The sequence below is a fragment of the Aythya ferina genome (genome assembly GCF_964211825.1).
Source record: "Aythya ferina genome assembly, chromosome: 21".
Taxonomy (NCBI): Eukaryota; Metazoa; Chordata; class Aves; order Anseriformes; family Anatidae; genus Aythya; species Aythya ferina.
Genome location: NC_140319.1, coordinates 7,545,558 through 7,565,256, shown reverse-complemented (window position 1 = coordinate 7,565,256; position 19,699 = coordinate 7,545,558). Strand labels below are relative to the sequence as shown.

Sequence of the window (19,699 nt, the reverse complement as noted above, 5' to 3'; positions counted from 1 at the left end):
GTTGTAAATGGGACAAAATGGCTTCAGGGTGGAGGAGTATAAATTGGCACAAGGTGGGTACTCGGTGCTGTCAGCAGTGCAGAGAAAATGGCAGCAGATGGAATCCCTTATAGCCCCTGGTTATTACTGTATCTGAGTTGCAACATTAAACAGGAATATCACCTTGCCTTCTGTTTTGCTGAAATGAATTAACTGACAGGAAATCATGGATTTCCGAACCCGGCTTTCCTCATGACATTCCTCGCTGCAAAAGGAGAATTAAACCGGTGAAAGTGAATAACAAGAAACAGGTTCTAAAATTATTGCGCGTGGTAAAAGCGAAACGTGGTCAACCTGCTTAGGAGCAGTTCCACTACTTTTAAAAAAAGGTTTTTAGAGAAAGATAAACTGGCACTGAGGGAGCTGAGAGCGCAGGGAGCATTGCTGGCCCGTGGCGTGCTGCAGCAGTGCGGTTACAGCGTCCTGCTGAATGTGCTCTCATAACTGGGGGGAGAATCCACTGAGCACTTCAGAAAATTCTCTGTTAAATCCCCTATTAGGTCATGAATGGGAAAAAAAAAAAAAAAGCAGAAACTTTCTAAACAGATTTTTGGAATTCTCACCATGGTTTTATTATCTTCATAACTTTGAATGGCCGCACTGTTGAGGCTGCCTGTAGTGGGAGTTACGCATTGATGGTACGGGGCAAGACCGAAAGAATGCAGTTTCATAACCACTGCTTGTACAATACAGCGGGAACATTCAAAATTATTGCAAAGATTCATTCTTTTCCCTATTATTCCCCTACCCCAGTGCATGTGTAGGTCTTTCCTTCCTCAAGCATTCATACGAGAACTGTGTTTCTTCACATTTCCCTGTTTGGCTGTTTCTGCTGACAGTGTTTTTCAATTAAAAATTGTAGCCAAATGCTCGTATTGGTTTTGATTACCACAGCGCTGCCATAAGGAACGCAGCAGACTGCCATTTAAAAATAAAGCCATTTTCAAAGAATTCTAGCGGTCAAGCTTGGTGCATATCTTTTCCGAGTATTTTGTGCAGTGTTCAGAAACTTGAAATTAGAAGCCGTGTTAAAACAAAAACGGGGTTTCCCTGCCAGGAGGCGCCGCGTGTTACACCGACGGTTTCTCTCCAACTGTTTCCAGGCACAAGTGGCTGGCGCTCTGCGAGCCGAAAGCCAGCAGCTCTCAGATCCCCACGCTTTGGAAGCGGGATGGGAGCGTGCATTAACTTCGCTAGGACATGTGGTTGCTTGAAGTTTGCAAGGGGAGAACGCAGAGGCCTTTGGCAATGGGCTTTGATCAACCAGGGCTGCCCCGGCAGGCCCTGGCCGGGCACCGCGGCCTGCTCTGGCTCCCCTCAGAAGGGGAAGGGGTGAGAAGTGGTGGTGGTATCGGTGCCGGGATCCTCCTGGCCAGATCCTTCTGTCCCCAAGCACGGCCTCACGTGCACGAGGCCGCTGGTGGGCCTGGCAGCCTGCGGCACGTCGCCCACGCTCCTCAGGGGGCTCGCTGCGGCCTGGTGAAAGTCGGTGGATTGGGCTCCTTGAGCCCCCTGGACAATTAGAGAGGAATTAATACCTTGTGCTCTGAGTTACAGGAGCTGACTCGATGCTTCTCCTTCCCTCCTTCTCCTATAACCTCTGTGCCTTCCTCAATTTTCATGTGCAGCATGCTCCCGCTCCGCTGTTACTATCTAATTTCTCTTTCTCTATCCCTTTTTTTCCCTGCCTCAGCAGCTTAAAAAAAAACCAATCCTTTCTTTCCTAGCCCTGTGGCTGTGCTCTCCTTTCCTCTGCTCGTGTCCCAGAGCCGTGCTCGGGTCAGCAGCAAGCTAACGCTTTTGTCAGCGTGATTAATAGCGCTGTGGATTGTCGTTAATTCACTGGCTAATGACTGCAACTCTGGCCGCTCCTGGAGTAATCGGGTGATGTATGTGGGGAGCGCGCACCTCATGGCAGAGGTGAAAATCATTTCGACAAGTCAAATATTGTCACAGGGAACAAATGGCTCTCCCTGTTAATAAAAATTAATGAATTTTTTTTACCACTGGCCTGCTAAATGAAGCTGTGGAGTGACTGAGCGGAGGGGACAAGCTCGGTGGAATTAAGCACTTTATTTGATGGTTAAAAATATAAACATCTTTATTACGGTTGTGATGGGATGTGGCAAGCGTTGGGGATTTTGTTTGTGCTCCAGAGGGGTCTGTTCTGGGCTTTTTGAAAGTTGTGTCCGTGTTTGCATCTGGAGAGAGGAGAGAGAGAAAACAAAAGAGATGTGATCCGATATGATGGAGATGAACGTTAAATATTAGTAAGTGGTCCCTCCCTCTGTTCATGCTGTGTCCCAAGTGCCTGCCTGCCCGCTGTTGCTGCCTGCAGCTCCCTTCCCACTGGTTTCTCGCCCACCAGCACTCAGAGCCCTGGGTGCTTGCAGCCGATCCCGGGGCAGGGTGCTCCGAGGCTGGGTTGGAGAAAGGCAAGAGAGAGCAAGAGACAAGAGAAAGGCAGCATCCTGGAGTCAGCAGCATGTTCTGATGCTGCAGGAGGAACTGGTACTTGATTACCTGTTAACTAGCAAGCTGCCCAGCATGGGTAATGGCAGAAGAGTTTGGCTTGGTTTCATGAGGACTTCTGATTCTGCCTGTGCTGCTGAGCAATGCCGTATTACTGAGATGATTGCCCTATAGATGCCCGTGTCTCTGGAGCAGGCAAGGTGCAGCCCATCAGTGCCTCGGATTCCCGAGGGACCGGTGGGAACCCCGCTTGGTTCCTGGTGGTGGCAGTTCTCGGAGCCGATGCGCTCTCACAGAAGTGATCGGGAGCTTTGCTCGACCCCTCGCTACGTGCCTTAGCTGCAGTCATTGTACTCTTGCCCAGCAGACCAACGAAGGCCCGTTTGAAAATCCTAGCATTAAGGACAAAACAAATGTCTAATAGCCCGGCCATAAAGCTGTATTTGTTCTATCCGATACATAGAGGAAATCTTCTTCAAGCGATTTTAGCATTATAAAGAGTCGTGTAGATGAAGAAAAATATCATTTCACCTGTACAGAAATCTTTTACATTTTCCAGAATTTCATGTTCTTGGCTATCTGGGGTGCAGAAAAAAAATGAGGGAATTAGAGATTTGTAATTAATTAATTTATTTATTTTAAGTGTTGGAGGAGAGGCTATGTTGCATGCTGCATTTCTTCTATTTTCTGTAAAGATGTCCCAACAGAGTCTATCTTGGTGAACACAAGAATAAATATTTATACTTATTTAAAATGCATTTCTTTTAGCAATATGGCATAGATACTATCTTGGGAGAAGTTAAGGGTTTGTGTCCTATTGGGTTGTGCTTTGCTTAATGAAATTCTTTCCTGCTGAACTTAATCTGAATTTAAACATTTCTTGCTGCATCAAAGAAAACAATCCTGAAGAACCACAAAAACAATCATGAAGAACCACAAAAAAAGAGAAGGACATTTAAAAAATTTTGTGATTTTAATCCATTTTATGTGGATATAATTTTATGGGTAGCAAGGTTTAGAAATTTTTTTAAATTGCTGAACAGTAGGGAAAATTCCTGCGTTGGGGTTTATCAGTTGTCATGTAATTCAGGATGGAGATGCTCTCTTTCAGATGAAATGTAAAACAAAATCTTGGTTGATTTTGATTGTTAGAGATCCTGTTAGTTTATTTACTCGTGTTTCCCCTGCAAAAATGCATAGTTTATTGGATAATAACTTATTGTTAACATTTTTCTTTGAGGTGAAGTGTTCCTCCCTTATGCTCCTGAATGTGTGCAGTGGTTTCCAGTGCTGGTAAATGAGGATTTTGATTCCAAACCTCACCAGTTTAAAGGTGTCTGAAAATATTGTAATAGTTTATAAAATATGCAATGTACTATGAGAATGGTATAAGTGCAGAGAGCAGTGAACATCTTGCCACAGCTTTTACTTTTGAAGTATATTTTATTAGTGTACTTGGACACAGGTTTTGGCACGTATGTCATAGGAAAATCTATCCTATTTGTCAATGAGAGAGACAGAATAAATTAAAATTTGCTTAAGCAATACCAAATCTGGGTTAAATGTTACCGTGCATAAAACCAAATTCTTTCTGTTACATAAGACAAAGAACCTGTCTGTTCATTTGAAAAGTCCACCAGTGCTTTCTAAGATGAAACAATCCCATATGAAATAAAATGCGTGTTATTTTGGCTTTGTCCAGGAAGCTGCAGATCCATTCATGTTTTTGGTAACTTATCGGTGAGCTTGTACACAGCTATCTGGTGCGAGGAAAGCAGGCCAAGAACCATGTGTGTTCAATTGTACAGAGTTTCTGGTGGGGCTGGACAATATATGTTGAATAAATCTCAATTGCCGTGTGGGAGTTTATTAATATTATTTAGCTTCCAACAAGAAAGGGATTTTTTTTTTTTTAACAAGGCTAAAAATGTTGGCTGTTCCATAAAGTCATGCTAAATATCTTGAACTTGAAATGATTTGGCAATGTTGAACGGAAATATTTTAAAGCATACTATTAAAAAAAAATCTGAACTTTCTTCCCAGTGAAATAAAATTTCAAGATTGTGTGATTTCTTGTGGGATTGCCATGAGGAGTTTTGAAGGAATAATGTTCCTCCAAGTGCTTTGGTCTCAGTTCCTTGTTTTGTCGATAGCGATGCAGAGTGGAGCAGCCCCAGTTGCACAGCAAAAGCGTCGGATCCCATCTCCAGAATCAGTTTCCCAGAGGTTGGCTGCCTCACCTGGTGGGAAGGCTCCTGGATTTACTCGTCTCGTGCTGCCAGAGCTCGCTGTTGTCTGTGGCTGCAGTTTGGTGCTTCAGCTGGAATCTGTAGAGGTCTGGGAAGCTCCCTGCCCAGCGCAGTGCAGGGCTGGGTTTGGGCTGGGTTTGTCTCCAGAAGATGAGGTGCAAGTGTAATGGCACCTGGGGAAGGGTTAAAGCTTCCCTAAAGCGAGTGGATCTCCTGGTGGAGCCAGCCTAGGGAAAAAAAAAAAAAAAGGTGGATCCTTACACTCAGGTTTCTTTTCTCTGTTCTGTTGTCTCTTGTGTTTTTTGTTTTTCAGCTGTAATTTTAATCATGCCTTTTACTTGAGGGAGGTCCCCCCCCCCCTTTTTTTTCCTAGTATTATGGGCTCTGGCAGCCAAAGTCTGCTTATCACAGAATCACAGAACAGTTGGGTTGGAAGGGACCTTAGAGACCACCCAGTTCCAACCCCTGCCCTGGGCAGGGATGCCACCCACTCGATCAGGTTGCCCAGGGCTCCCTGTCCCTCTGTGTTGTTAGCCAATGTATATCCAACGTGTTGGAACCCATTAGCTATCTTTACCCCTCTTTTTTTTCCTTTTTTGCTTGTATATTTTTGTTAGCCTGCACTTTCTATCTGAAGAGAACAATTTTTATTGTTATTATTTTTAATTATCTGTGCTGTAGTTAAGTTATATCAAGCTGCTGCAATAGAAGTTTGTGAGAAAGAATTGATTTCAGCACAGAATAGGAGCTGCCACAACGTCACATCTAAATTCCTAGTGGTTCACTGTGTGTTTTTCTATGCACATTATATTCTAATACGCTTTTCTGTGATTGTCCTTGAAAAGTGTTTTTTAAACGACATGAATCAGATTGAAAGTTATCAGCTGGGCAGCAGATACTTGTTTTCAGATTCTATTAAATGAATGCAAGGCTGACCAGAGCTCTTCTAGAGATGGCTGCATTTGCTTGCAGTGGTAAATAACATTAGCCAGCGTGCCTCCCTCCTCTCTTGCTCGCAATCACTGCAGTCTTTTGCCACAGCAGATTGACCAGTCCTGACATGCATCTCTTTAACGTGGCTGTGTGCCTGTGGAAGTCCAGGAGTTGAAGAGTTAAGGCACAAATAAAATCTCAAGTTCAGACTGTCAGCTTAGATAGTGCTTAGCAAGGGTCGAGGAAAAAAAGCCAGTTGTGATTTAGAAGAAAAACAGTGAGATTTGACCAATTCCATGGAATACCTTTCTTAGCCCCAGGGCAAGTGGAAGTGGTATATTAACCAAGGAATAGAGCAGAGGAGGAAAAAGGCCAAATCACATTTCTTTGAAACAAAGAGGCTTTTTACCAGGAACAAGCCTTGATAAAAATTACAGTGGCATCGCAAGTCATTTCACCCGCTCAGCCCCAGGCTATATTAAAGCAGTGAGGAAATAAGGGATGCAGCAGCCCTGAAATACAAATACAGTAGTCCCGGGAGCGTTTTTAGTATAAATAATCCTTTTTAGAATAATGTCGTGGCTTTAAATAGGGCCAGGTGGTGGGTGCAACACACCAAGGTTGGTTTGGAAGCGAGCAGAGGGCAGCAGGATGCTGTGCCTCTCTACGTGGCGCTGCAGACGCCCCGCCGTCCTCGCGCTGCCACCGCTTCCCCTATGGCGACTTAGAACCGAATCTGATGAAATCAGCTTAAAAATAATGATGCTAATGGATCTGTCAAGCTAAGCCATAAGAATACCGTGGGGTGACTGGGAGCTTGAATGGCTCTAAAAGTACTGCAGAGTTCCCAGGAATCGGGTGAATTTCCATTGGAGATCACGGGATTCCGACAAACGTCGTGGCTGCGGCTTGGCATTTCTGAGCAGCTGCTCGGGCAAGTCCTGTGACCCCTCTGCAAAGTGCCCGGAAAGCCTACCTGTGTAACAGCATTTGTCACAAAGCAGTGTTACCTCCCACTGCCGTGTGCTGGACTTACCCCTGTTCCTGTCCTAAATTTTACCGAAAATGGGCTGGGAGTCCTCTCTCAATCAGAAGGGGCTCGTGAGCAGGTTTCGGTGGAAAAACGCACTAGGATTAAGCAAATGCTTGGTGCTGCGTCAGACGCTTTCGCTTTTCTAATAGAGGAAAGCCCGTCTTGAAAGAGCACTTGAGTGGTCAGGAAAAAAATGCAGAAAACGGTAATGTCTGCAGAGAGGTGCTCACCGTGCAAACACAGACACCTTTTGAGGAGAAATAAAGAGATCTCTGCAAAGAACCAGATTTAAAATGAAAGTTGTGTTCCTTATTGTCATCGCCTGCCCCATTGAAATTCCACTTTTTCATACTGGTTAAACATTTCTGTAACCCCTCAGAGTACTGGTAGCTGGAGGAAGGGTGCTTGGTCGAGGAAGGGACTTTGATTTTATTCCCATAATATCAGTAACTTGATTCCCCAGCTTAATGGTGGGAAATATTTGCCAGCCCTCTGAGGCAGACTTTACTAAATTTTCCTCATTTGCATGCTTGAAACCTGGTTGCACACGAGCTGGAAGCTGATGGGATGATTTAGCCAGAGGTGTGCCTCAGCCACGAAGGTCAGATGCAAATCTTGGGCTGGGTTGCCATCTGCAGTGCTTGATCCTTGCGATGTTTTCCCCTCTGTGAAGCTGCATCATCAATTTATGGGTAATTGTGTACCTGACAAATCAGCCGGTCAGTCCTGCTTCCAACAGCTCCAGGAGGCCTGGCAGTGTGGGCACGGGGCTGCCCAGATGCCCAGGAGCTGCTCAGGACACAGAGAAAACACAAATATTTGCGGCTCTCATTGCAGTTTCAAACACAGCACCAGGCTTTGCGGACTCCAGAGGAAAGTCAGGGATGTGCAGGAGCGCTGAAAGAGAACCCAAAGCCAGGCAGGGGCTGATGTTAAAACCCCACAGCAGTCTGCATGCTTGGGAGGTGAATCCATTGAAATGGGCCAGCCATTTCCAGTTGAAGAGGCTCAGTGGTGCAGTGGAATTTATATTCTGCCCAAAGGTCTTGAGCTGAAATGGTTTAATTTGGTTTAACCAGCACAGGCATCATGCAGTGGATAATATAGGAACCTCTCTGATAATAGCACCGTGCATCTTCTGGTGTTCGTCTGCTGCTTGTAATTACAAGTATGTGAGAAAATGATAAAGACTTTCAAAAACTGAATTTTAAAAACTTTACTGGGATAAATCATTAGAAAAATGCAACAAGTTTTAAAGTTTTTTTGTTTTTTCTTTATAGTAGAAAGTGCAGCTGGTAGAAGATAACCTGAGTACAGGGCAGGCTTCAAATACCAATCTATTGGGTAAATTTTTGCATGTCTGAATTAAAAACACATATGTAGTGTTACAAGTGCTGAGGAAAATACAGTTTGCAGAGCAGAGCGTTACTAAGGATGGCAAAAATAGCACGAAGCAGTTTTTCACAGTTTTTGCAGAGCTCTGCTGTTTATAGCGTGATATAAAGTTGGTGAGCTTCACTGGAATTTTTTTTTGGCCAGGGATGGAAAATCCAACTTATACTGTGGCATTAAAATGTGTGCCTCTGTTCCTCTGAAAACAGAGCTCTGCTTTTGACACCCACCTCACGGCTCAGTCCTGTGTCCCGCATTGATTCACTGCTTCCCTTTTATTCCGTACAGTCTGTTGGCACTGTCCCTTTCCTTGCTCTGCCCTCCCTCCTCTCCTCCACGCCTGGGGTATGTTTGTCTGGCTCACGTTAGGAAATATAAATTGTTATCGATTAATATTAATATTTAGCATGTTTGTGAAAATGTCTTTTCCCACTGCTATTAATCTGCTATGTTAATAATGCCAGGACTCCTGTTCTGGACCCTGGGGAACCCACAGTGAGTGGAATGACAATGAGACGGTGACAACAGCCGAAAAGCTTTCACTTGGCAAAGATGTGAATTCCAATTGCAAGGTCTCCTTTTGGAGACTTGCAAATGCTTTATTCTTGTTCTGTGGTTTGACATCCAGGGCTGAGAGAAATATCCAGCATCATTTGTTAGTTTTTGGAGAGCTGCTCTAACTGCGTTTATTTTTTTATTCTAAACAGGTAAAATTTCTCTTAGCGGAGAAATTATCTTGCAGTTGTTTTTGAAGTTCTACTTTACTGCATTTCCAACAAAGGAATTTCTATAGAAGTGGAGCATTTCCATACTTTTATAGATTTTAAAGGGGAGGTGCTTTGAAGGAAAAATAAGCAAACTACTGAAAAGCAATTAGGATTTTTCTTCACGAATTGGAGCGTTTTCTTCAGGCTTTCGTCTCTAATTCCAGATTTTGTTGTTGTTATTTCTATAGATTCTTCCCAGTGTTTGTTACAACTATATGTGTAATACAGTGTACATTTCTTGTGACGCTTCATTGGAGCTATTATGTTGTAAATAGTTTAGAGACAGAAATCCCAAAGGCTAATATTTTTTCCAGTGGCTTTAATAATGAGATATATTAGAGGTGTTTTTTCGTTGTTGTTTAAAAGTACCTTCTCTATATACTTGCATTTAAATGTGCATAGAATTGATTTTTTAACATAGCAGAATTTGTAGAAATGTCATCTTAAGTTCAAATATAAAATAAAACATTGAGCACAGGGATCAGGTGAAGTGCAGTTATGGACAACAACGTTCTCTGGAGAGTTTGATTCTAAAAGGATCTGATGTGGAAATATTTTTGATGCCTGGTTGAACTAGACTTTTACTGGAAATATAATACTGGCATTTAGTGGAGAGTAATTTGGACACTTTCCCTGCTGGTTTTACTAGAGGAAAATGCGTATTAAGGAACACATTGAAATAGTGTTTCAAGCTTTATTCTTCATTTCTGCCAGCAGAAATCCTGTAATAAAAGAAAACACTTAATTTTTTTTTTTTTACCTAAAACCAAATGCACTTTAAATCCCTAATACCTGTTGTTCTTGCAGCCAAGCATTGAAGTGACTATTTTTTAAAACACATTGAAAAATACGTCCGACTCTTCTGCTCTGCACTCGGTCATTATCTGTTCTCACAGCTCACTTCTGACACAAGTTGTTTCCTGCTTCTATTTTATAAAATAACTTGAATCAGCTTTGAGGGGTATAATTACAATCAAGGCAAAAACAGGCGATGAATGTGAAACTTGAAAAATTAATATACAAGTTAAACATGGAAAAGGTGTTTTCTTTGAAAGTGTTTGTTTTTCGTCGTGCTTTTCCTTTCGTTTGTCCCGTCCCCTTGTCCTGGCTCATCCCTCACTGTCTCGGTCTCTGAATAACCCTGCAGTTGGATTCTCCGGGACTAAATTATTTCCTAATGCGTTCTGTGGCAGTCCTGCATTGAGTCGGGGCAGCTCCGTGCATGATGTCCTTAGCACCAGTCGCAGACACCGCACAGCTCGAGTGCCAGGCTGGGACACGCGAACACAGCGCTAACTGCGGAGGTTTCCTCTGGTGAGAGAAGGGTTTCTGGGAGGCCCTTTTCTGAAATTTTGCACAGGAAATGTGTTAAAACTTGCGTCTCCTCCTGATTTCAATGGCATGTATAAATACGAGGTTCCAGGAATAGTCCTCTAAATGTGTGTGTGTGTTGGGATCACTTCACATCCTGCTTTGTCAGGCCAGGGGTTAGGGGACTACACCTGTCGCAGCCCTGGCATCCTGGGCTGGAAAAGTGAAGTACTGGGGCTTTGCCTAGCCCTGTGATCGTCCCTCGTTAGTTTTAACCAGCGCGTACCAGCTACTTCAGATAATAAATTCAGGAAGACCGAAAACCTATGGGTATTTTCTATGGAATAAATAGGCTTGCTTTTTCCAGCTCTAACATCTTGTGAAGATAAAGGATTTGAACGAATGAGAGAGGTTCCTAAATGACCATTTGAAATAAATTTGCTTTTCCTCCTGCGGGAGCTGGAGGTTGCCCCGTAGGCCTCTGGCCCCACGTGCGCGCAGGAGGCGGCCCTTGGGCAGCGCCTGTGGCGGCTGCTGGCTGCGCCCTGCCCACCGCAGGCACCGTGTGCTCGGCCCGTACAGCTCCCATGAGGGGAGAGGTCCCTGCAACCAACAGAACAGGAGGAAGAAACCTCGTGACGGGTTCAAGAACCTGAAGTAACTCATTCCTTATTGTCCTTTCTACGCAGCCATTAAAAACTAAGTGACTGCGGTCTGTGGATGGAGGACACGTCATTTGTATATGGCCACGAGGCATTTAATGCTTCAGCCCCACACTCGGTGAATTAGGACTAATTCCCGTCACCACAGTTCTGGCAGGACTTCACATCCTTTCCGGAGGTAGGAGAGCCACCTCAGGCTACCTTCCAGAGAGGGTCTCGGACTGAATTTTTGGTCCCTTGTCTTAACCTGGCTCTCTGGGCATTATAACCCCCACCGCCCCCTTGTCTGTGGCAGTGGGCGGGTTGGTGGGGACCGACCCTCATGTGAGAGCTGCCTTGTGGCCGGGCACCCCTTGTCCTTGGTTTAGGGGTGTGAGGGAACTGCTCCTGGGGGGCTGCACGTCGGGCACCTCGGCTGCGCCGCGTGAGGCGGCACGTGGCAGAGCTCGCCGGCCGCTGGCACGTGGAGCTTGAAACGTCTGGAAACCAGCTTTTTTGTAACTGAGGACAGACAGATTCGGCACAGGCAGGTTTCCGGTTTTCTATTGTATTTCAGCTGCGGCCATCAGGTGGCAATCTGATCTCTGCGATCGCTCGCAGCTCCAAAGCCCCCGCTCGGGTGGGTGCCCGGCTCCCACCTTTGGGCCCGTGGCTGCTGGGTGGCCTAGGCCTGGCAGGACGTGGCAGGACAGGACCAAGGCTCGTGGGGAGGCCGTGGTGCAGCTCCTGGGTGTGAAGCACCTCGAGTAAATCGTAGGTGGGCAGCGCAGTGCCGAGAGGTAATGAGCCCTGGCAGCTGCTGGCAGCAGCTAAGCACATGGTTGCTTAAATGTGAGTGTTTGCACTCCTGGCTGAATTAGGCTGTGATGATGATTTGTTCAAGCTCTGCTGGTCTACAAATCAGTCATAAAAATGCCTTTTTTTTTTTTTTTTTTTTTTCTTTTCCCCCTCTGATGAAACATCCTGAGCGTGCAGCAGATAGGCACAGACTCCTGTCACCCCGCTCAGAAATGTGTACGGTCTTGTCTCTGGACATGCGAAGTGCTCCCTGCCTTCTCTCTAACGTGGCAGTGTAGCCGGGCTTTTTCCTGTTCGATCGCTTTCTTTCTCCGTTCTGCCCTGGGAAATGTTTCTAAAGGGAAATCCACGCGGTGCAGGAGCTGGGGTATGTGCCGAGGGGCCCTAAAGGTGCTGCTGACATTCCTGGTCCCCTTGCAGCAGCTGCTGGACATCGCCCAGTGCCCTCCTGGCCTCGGACCAGTGAAACCAGGTCCCAGAGAGCTCCTGGCCCAGTGGGTGCTTTCTGCTGGTACCTTTCATATCGAAGCAGCCCAGGAACAAGCACTTAAGGCAGGACCCTGGTGCCTTTCTGAACTTAGAGCTAGGAATGAGCTGCAGAGTTGGAATAATGGCGTAAGAAGACTTTCACCTACCAGTTAATCCGTAAGGCCAAGAGTCTATTTATCACTGTGTTATTTCAGTCTCAGACACACAGTCATAATCCCCTGTGCTTATACATGTGTATTTTATTTTGTTTTACCATTTTGCTCAAACTCGTCTTGAGACTGATATTCTGGGTGAGCTTCTGAAGCAGAGTATGAATTCAGCAGGAGGCTGTGATTCTTCTCCTTGTCATTTGGAAAATGAAAATATCAGCTTTTTACATGTATATTGTATTAATACAAACCGATTCTACAAGAGAATCCTCTGACCTGGCAGCATCGTGGACTTGAGCCGGTTGTTATTTTACGCGCAAGTAGAAATGAGCTGTTTTCTGTGAACATCCCGTTCTGGAGCTGGCTGCCAAATTTCAGCTTGGAAAGTCACCGAGTGTCAGCCAACAGCATAATGCCATGGAGTATGACAAAAGTGTTATGGGCTCAGTCCTGTGTTCTCTTTGCTCTTAATATCCCCAGTGCTCTCAATGGGAGTTCTGCGTGCGGGAGGAATGTGGGATTGGGCCCAGCTTTATGTTTATTTCAAGGTCAGTGCAATCCACGGAAGATCGTGCTTACTGGTCAGACGTTGGTTGCCTGAGAGGAATTCCTTCTTGGTGTGCTCCGAAAGTTTCCCGAGCCGAGGAGTCGGAGATGGCCTGTGAATATAAAAGATGCCTTGTTGTTTCAGATGAATAGATATTTCCTCTGCAGACTTTTATATAGTAATATTAATAAGCATATTAAAAAACGAGTACAAACCCAAGGAGAACCCTGCCCTGAATCTACCACATTGTTTCCTTTACAAACATTTCCTTTAACATTCGATTATTTTTTTCTTTCATTACAGCTGCTAAAGAGATTATTCATGAGGTCTCTCACCAATACCAAAGCATCACTTTCATTGTTGCAGGAACCTCATTGGTGTCACACAGATTTTAAGCTTGTGCCCATATCTGATTATCTGTGGAAACAACTTTTCAATGGGTCTTTTTATTGAGTAATTTTGCTAGTGAGCTTTGAAGGACTAATTTTAGTTTCATGACAATAACAATAAGGTCAAGTTGTATTTCTGTACTGCTTTTCACATAACCAGACATTCCAGAGCACTGAAATACTCGCCGTTGGAAGAGGGGCAGATGTAGGACAGCACGGTTGTCGGTGAATGCAGCATCCCATGGAGCTCTCGAATCACAGCCAGATAACTTGTGACGAAACTCGGCAGAGCTGAAGATTGTTTCTAGACAGGAAAATGTTCTCTGCTCTTACTGTGCCAGTTGTGCTACCTCTAGAGTAAGGTGGAGGAACGCTGAGGTTGGTAAATGGCACGGCGCTCAGCAAGGGCAATGTGGGAGGTTCTGCAGCACAGTGCAGTGATTGCAGCACTGTCAGCAGTGCCATAACCAGAACTTCAGCAGGCTTAATCCGTACTGGAGGAGTGGTAGCACATCTCTGTGTTTCAGGCACATCAGATGTGGTCGTGTGGCCATTCTCTGCTTGGAGCGACAGAGACAGGAATGGCTCTCGCTTCCTCTGGCAGCCCCAGTGGGTAAAAAAAATGCCACGTAAAAGCTGCTGAGCTAAAGAGCTGACGTGGTGCACACACCTGGGTGCTGGTTATGCTCATGCGGATCCCCTGTGCTCTCTTGTATCACAACTGTTGTGCCTGAAAAAGATAATTTTCGTTTTCATTTTGTGCCTGCTGCCAGCCCCTGATAACTGATTTTAGCAGCTGAAAAGGCAGAAGGAAGAGATTACCTGTGTTTAATGATTTTTCTTGAAATATGAGGTTAGTCAAATGTGGGCTCGACTTCAGAGTAAATTACGATTTAATCAGGACTGGCCTGATTATCCCATATAAGAGATTAAATTAACAGTGTTCAGAAGTGAGGCGTCTTTATACTTGTGTCATTTGAAATTTTTCACAGGTCATGCTCCACTAAACCTAGTTTTGCTTTTCAACTCGGTTGGAATTCCTGTTTCTTAAGTGCAAAAGAGGCTAATCATAGAGTAGAAAATAATTTGACTTGCTAATACCAGGAGAGAAAACATTTACAGCAACCACAAGTATTTTCAGGATTATGGAGCATATAATACTTATGAAAGCTTGTTTCTGGTGACATGTTTGAGTAAGGAGGGTTGCGCTTTTTAGCAGAGGAAACGTTTGTAAACCCAAGCAGGCAGTTCTCTGTACTTCTCCAAAGCTGGGGCAAAAAATGTTGGCAAATGAATCAAAATCCTCTTCTGCTGTGCAGCCTGCCACCAGGTTTCTTAGGCATGAACTCAGGAAAATCTGTACTAGCCATAAAAAAAAAAAAAAAAAAAAAGGAGGAGATGTGCCTTCCATACAGAAGGTGTATTCTGAGGATACAGAGGAGATGCAGTGTGCGTACCCCGCCTGAGCCTGGCCGCTTCAGCTGCTCTCCCCTGACAGTTTGTGTCTGGCAGGGAGAGCTGCCTGCCATGCTGCCGTGAAAACTGTAATTTTTGTTGGGTGCTGCTTTCCCCCCGATTACATCAGAGGTCAGTCATTAATATGCACTGTGGGAGTCCCTCTCGTTCCTGCACGGCCCACAATGAGGCGGTTGTTGGACTTGTTATCATAGTGGAAACTACTGTGCAATGAAAGCACAGTCATGCTGCCTCATGTTTAATTGAGAGATGGCAAATCTGTTCCCAAAATACTTCAGCTACTTGTATTGTATGACAAATGTGTTTTTCTTTTCCCCTTCATCTGTTTCCCTCCCTTGCCTTTTTTTTTTTCTCCTTTCTGGATGAAAAAAGCCCCGTTTCCGTTACATTTGAATGTTGTAGCTCCACGATCGACTCCTCCTGGAACAACCCCCAGACTCGATTACCCCGAGTCTACCATTTTCACTCGAGATCTTCCTATCTCCTACATCCCTCAGGCTCCCTGGGCTGGCCATTAGGGGCCTGTAGCACGTTCAGAGCTGGTTGCATACCTTGCTTCTCAATTCAGTGATTATTTTGTGTTTGTGCTGGTGCTGGCACCATCCCAGGCAGGAGCAGAGCAGCAGGGAGGCCTCAGCACCTCTCGGCAAAGCAGCCAGCACCAGGCGTGGCCCCAGCAAGCAGGATGCTCATGGCACCATGGGCAAACCTCAAGGCCCCTGGAGCTTTCTGCACCCTCCCATGCTCTGCTGGCTCCCCGCAGATCTCTGGGGCTGCCAACAGCTCAGGCATCCATCCCTGTGCGTGGGACTGATTGAGATTTACTTAGGGTATGCCTCTTTGGTGGCAATAGCTTTTTTTTTAATGAGGGAGGAGCAGTTGTTCAGCCCATGCGTCCTTTTCTGTTGGGTGACAAACTATTTAACCTTAAATTAATAAATTAGTCTCTGTCTAATACCAGTTTTATTCCCATCAGGCAGGATTTCCAGAATCTGAAATGGAAATTTCAGCTGATTGCTCGGTCAGTGCTCAGCACCTCCTCAAAGCCTACCTTTTTCCAAGGCAGTTTATTCATCCGCCTTGGTTGCTTGCCACTTCTCTTGCACCGTTCCCTCTATTAAATTTGATTCTGCGTTTCAGCGCACCTCTTCCAGGAGTTCTGCTCCGAGACTGCCTCCTTAGAATAACATTTTGGTGCATAGCTAACCACTGCCTGCGATACCTTGAGGTGCTTTTCCCCTTCCACACACACAGTATCTTTTGTTTGGTGCAGAAAAGTTGGGTACTGACAGACATCACTTTTTGCTCTGTGAACTCTGGAGCTGGAAGGAGATAATCGGCCACGCTGGTTCCAGCCAGTGGCTGGAAGGCGTGCCGGAAAGCTGATGCACTAGCTAATGGGGAATCTGGTATTTTTTATTAATTAAAGAATAATTTTAATGATTATTAACTATGGTTTTTTTTATGTTGCAGCTGAAACTAACTTCCAGTAACTGTAATCTGAGTGGGAACCGTTTTTGTTTTACACAATTTCTTACTGACTGGTATTTCAGAATATTGCTTTAACATTTTACCAAATTTCTGTTACCACCTAACCCTCGATATTTGGAAGTAAAATGAGTTCCGCACAGTTTGGTCTGGGGTAGGTGAATATCAGCTCATCACACTCAGTTCAGGTAGGATATTTTTATATACAAGCCAGCGCTCCAATTGATCTGGCAGAAAGCTTTGAAGGCGTACATACAGTAACACAGTAATTCCTTTTTCATTTCCTCGGAGCTTTCAGGGAAGATGTCTGAAACTTATTTTCTTCTTAATCTCAAACCTTGAGAGTGAAAGGGCGCTTTTTTAATTAGAGGGAAATATAATTAACAATCTTTGTGCACTGGGAAGTTGGAGCTCAATGTGTTTGTGTGCACGTGCATCGTTAGTCAGAAACGGGAAATAGGGAACGTGAGCCCAGTCCTGATAACTCTGTGTTCAGACAGGTTTGCGGTGCCTGAACAACCGCTTGCTTAAGTATGGTTTACGATATTGAAGTGTTATTCTTTGTATGAGAAAGGTCTCAAAAGCTGGAAAAGGCCCTGTCTGGCACTAGCAGTCTGAAGAGGTAGATGCATCCCAAAGATGAGGCCCGCTGCCTTCAGCAGTCCCTTTGGGTCCCTTATCTCCGGGTTTAGCACTCACGTGGATGATCCCAGGATCCTATGGCTGGTTCTGCCATAGGTATTTCAAAAAAGTTGTTGAAAACCCACAGATGGTTCAGTCAGGAGCCTTAAAAGGGTTGCAAACACACAGTTCAGCGAAAGATATTCTATCCTATGTAGCTTATTCAAGAGGTTAAGAGGTGACATCCTCAAAAATTGAAAAGGGGGAGGCGTTGAATGCAGAAGGGAAAAAGGAGGCAGACGGCTTGCCAGGGAGAGAGGAGACAAAGGGCCTTACAATACCCCATTAGCACTTGCTGCCGAACCGCGGCTTTGTGCGGCTGGGGGAAGGCATCCGGCCCTTCTTTATCCCCAGCAGGAATTGCTGTTGGGCCAACGTGGGGCTGGGAAACCCTGGAACAGGGTGGTTTGTGCCGCCTCAGAGATGAGCTACGTGTCACCTTCTGATCTTGAAGACGGAAATAATTCAGGGGAGCCCTCTGGTCTGAGTTACGCAGGAGGTCAGGTGGAATTAGCCCAAATCCTCTTTTCTGTCCTCACAATCTGTCAGTGCCGTATCTGTTGGTGAATCTCTTGGTGTGTTCGCCTTGAGCCTGGGGTCTCCCTGGTGCTGCCGCCCCGCCTGGCTCAGGGGTTCGTGTCGGGATGGAGGTGCTGGGTGGCTTCGAGGAGCTGCAGAGCGGGGTGTTAGGGTTTTTCTGTTGGATATTTTTTTCTTTTTGCCTCTGATTTGGTTTTGGTTTTGGCTGCCCCAAAAAATGTTTGAGAATGGTCACTACAATTATAAACCTGTAACATCAGACCTTGAATAAATAAATCAACAGAACAGAACATTAGAAAATAAATAGCATGCTGTTGTGTAGCACATTTTTGGAGTCTTAAAAAGAACTCAAGAACTTGGCCTTCCAGCGAGTGAGGAGAGAACCAGTTGCATTGCAAACCGGGGCTGTGCTCTTACAAATGACCCTGCTCTGGGTTTGTCACTTTACTGAAAAACAAGACAAAACCAAAAAAACCACCCCAAACCCACAATCTCCTCCCATCATAGTTACCATAGGGGTTTGCGAGGCTGGAAGTTCTGGTGAAGGGCACTTTATTCAGACAGGAGCTGTGCTGGAAGTCTGGGGGGCTGACGGCTTCTCTTTGTTTAGCCTTTATTGGGAGGAGGAGAAGGATTCGGACACGATAAGCTAAGGCCTGGGGCTCATTTTCTAGCTCCTGTTAGCAACCTGTGTGTTCTCCCCGTGGCTGCGTGTCCTGTCTGTAAGACTGGAGCAAAGCGTTTCCCCTTCCATCTGTTGGTAAATTCTTTGCAGAAGGAGCTCTCTTCTGAGCAGGGCTGGCTAATCAGGCTCAATGGGAGCTTTCAGCATAGCCTCACAATAATAATAATTGCATTTCATAAGTGTATGCCGAGCAGAAATGCAACAGAATGTGGTTTGACTGTGGGAATTTCACCATATGCGAGTCCAAGGGAAAGTTGGTCAAAACCCAAAGTTTTCTTTCTTTGTGGAATTCTGTTTAAAAGAAAACAAAACTCACTCATTTGGTAATCAAAAGACGTAAACTTCAAAATTTTGTATGGTCAGGAAAGTAAACGAACTAAGGAGACAATTAATTTTGAAATTTTTTGAGTATTTGGTAACGAAAATAGGGAAATGAAATGTGTTCTTGGGATCCAAGCTCCGACATCTGCTCAGCTCTGATTCTCCGCGTTTGCTGGCCTGGTGGCAGGGAGGGAAGCGTCAACGCAGAGTGACGGCCGTCCTGGCCCGGCTGCCGATGTGCGAGTGTGGCCAAGTGTCTGCGAGGAGGAGGAGGAGGAGGGCAGCTCCGGGGGCCTCGGGGAATCCCGGCTGTGCAGCAGGGAGCGGCTCGAGGATGCCCTGTGCGTCCTTACGGCGAGGCAGCCTTGGGGGCTTGGCCCTGGGCTGCTCCGTAAGGTGGGCAGCAGGACAACTCCGCTGTGAAATCCCTGCGTGAAGCACGGTGGATCTGGCAACCTGACATTTTCTGCCTTAGAGTATCTTCCTGAAAACATCTCACCCCAGTCCAGTTCCCTGCTCACAAAGCTTTCTTCTTCGGTTGCCCTTCAGTGCATTCTGGTAAACCTGTCTCCGATTATTTACTTGTTTTTGGAAAGTGATGGAAGAGGAAGGGATGTTTGAGGAATATTTTTAGCTTGTACAAGCCAATATCAAAGCAGAAGATGGATGCGTGTTGTTACGGGTTTAGTAATGTAATTGACTTGTAATTCTCTGAAGTGTAATAATTTGTGCTTGCTAACATTGTGCTCATTTCCTAATTGGTCTGGCAAAACGAAGCTTGAAAAAGCCTTGCAGGGTTAAGGCTATTTATGCTCGGGGTTTTTGGGTTTGGCCATTTTCCCCAAAAAACACTCATGCACATGAATGCACCTATGCAGTTCCTTCCTACTTTCCTATTTTAGTTTGATTCCCATTCGTTTCATAGGCACGGAGCTGCAGGGTGCTGCAGTCACCCTGAAGATGCCAGGCATCAAAGGGCTGACGTGGCATCTCTAACAGGATGTGGGTATCGGCGCTGGCTAGTGGTGTTAACCCCTCCTCCTGACGATTTTGCCTTTATTCTGTAGACGTCCTGTTCAAATGTGTTTACGTATTTTTTTCCTACCACCTGTACATCTGAAGAACTCGAAGCATGGGAAAAAAAACCTGCAGTTCTGCTTATGCTTCAGTGGGAAGACCACACAAAGAAATATTTTAAGCCCAATGTTCTGAACAGTATGAAATTAGCACCTTAGGCCTGTGTTTTTAGGTGTATGAGCTTCTTTTAAACACTTAGCG

General features: G+C 45.4%; 1 protein-coding gene across 4 annotated transcripts in view; it reads left to right on the top strand.

Moving 5' to 3' along the window:
• Window positions 1–19,699, top strand: part of PRDM16 (PR/SET domain 16) — a 283,364-nt gene that overhangs the window by 86,737 nt on the left and 176,928 nt on the right. The gene's annotated exons all lie outside the window — the stretch shown is intronic.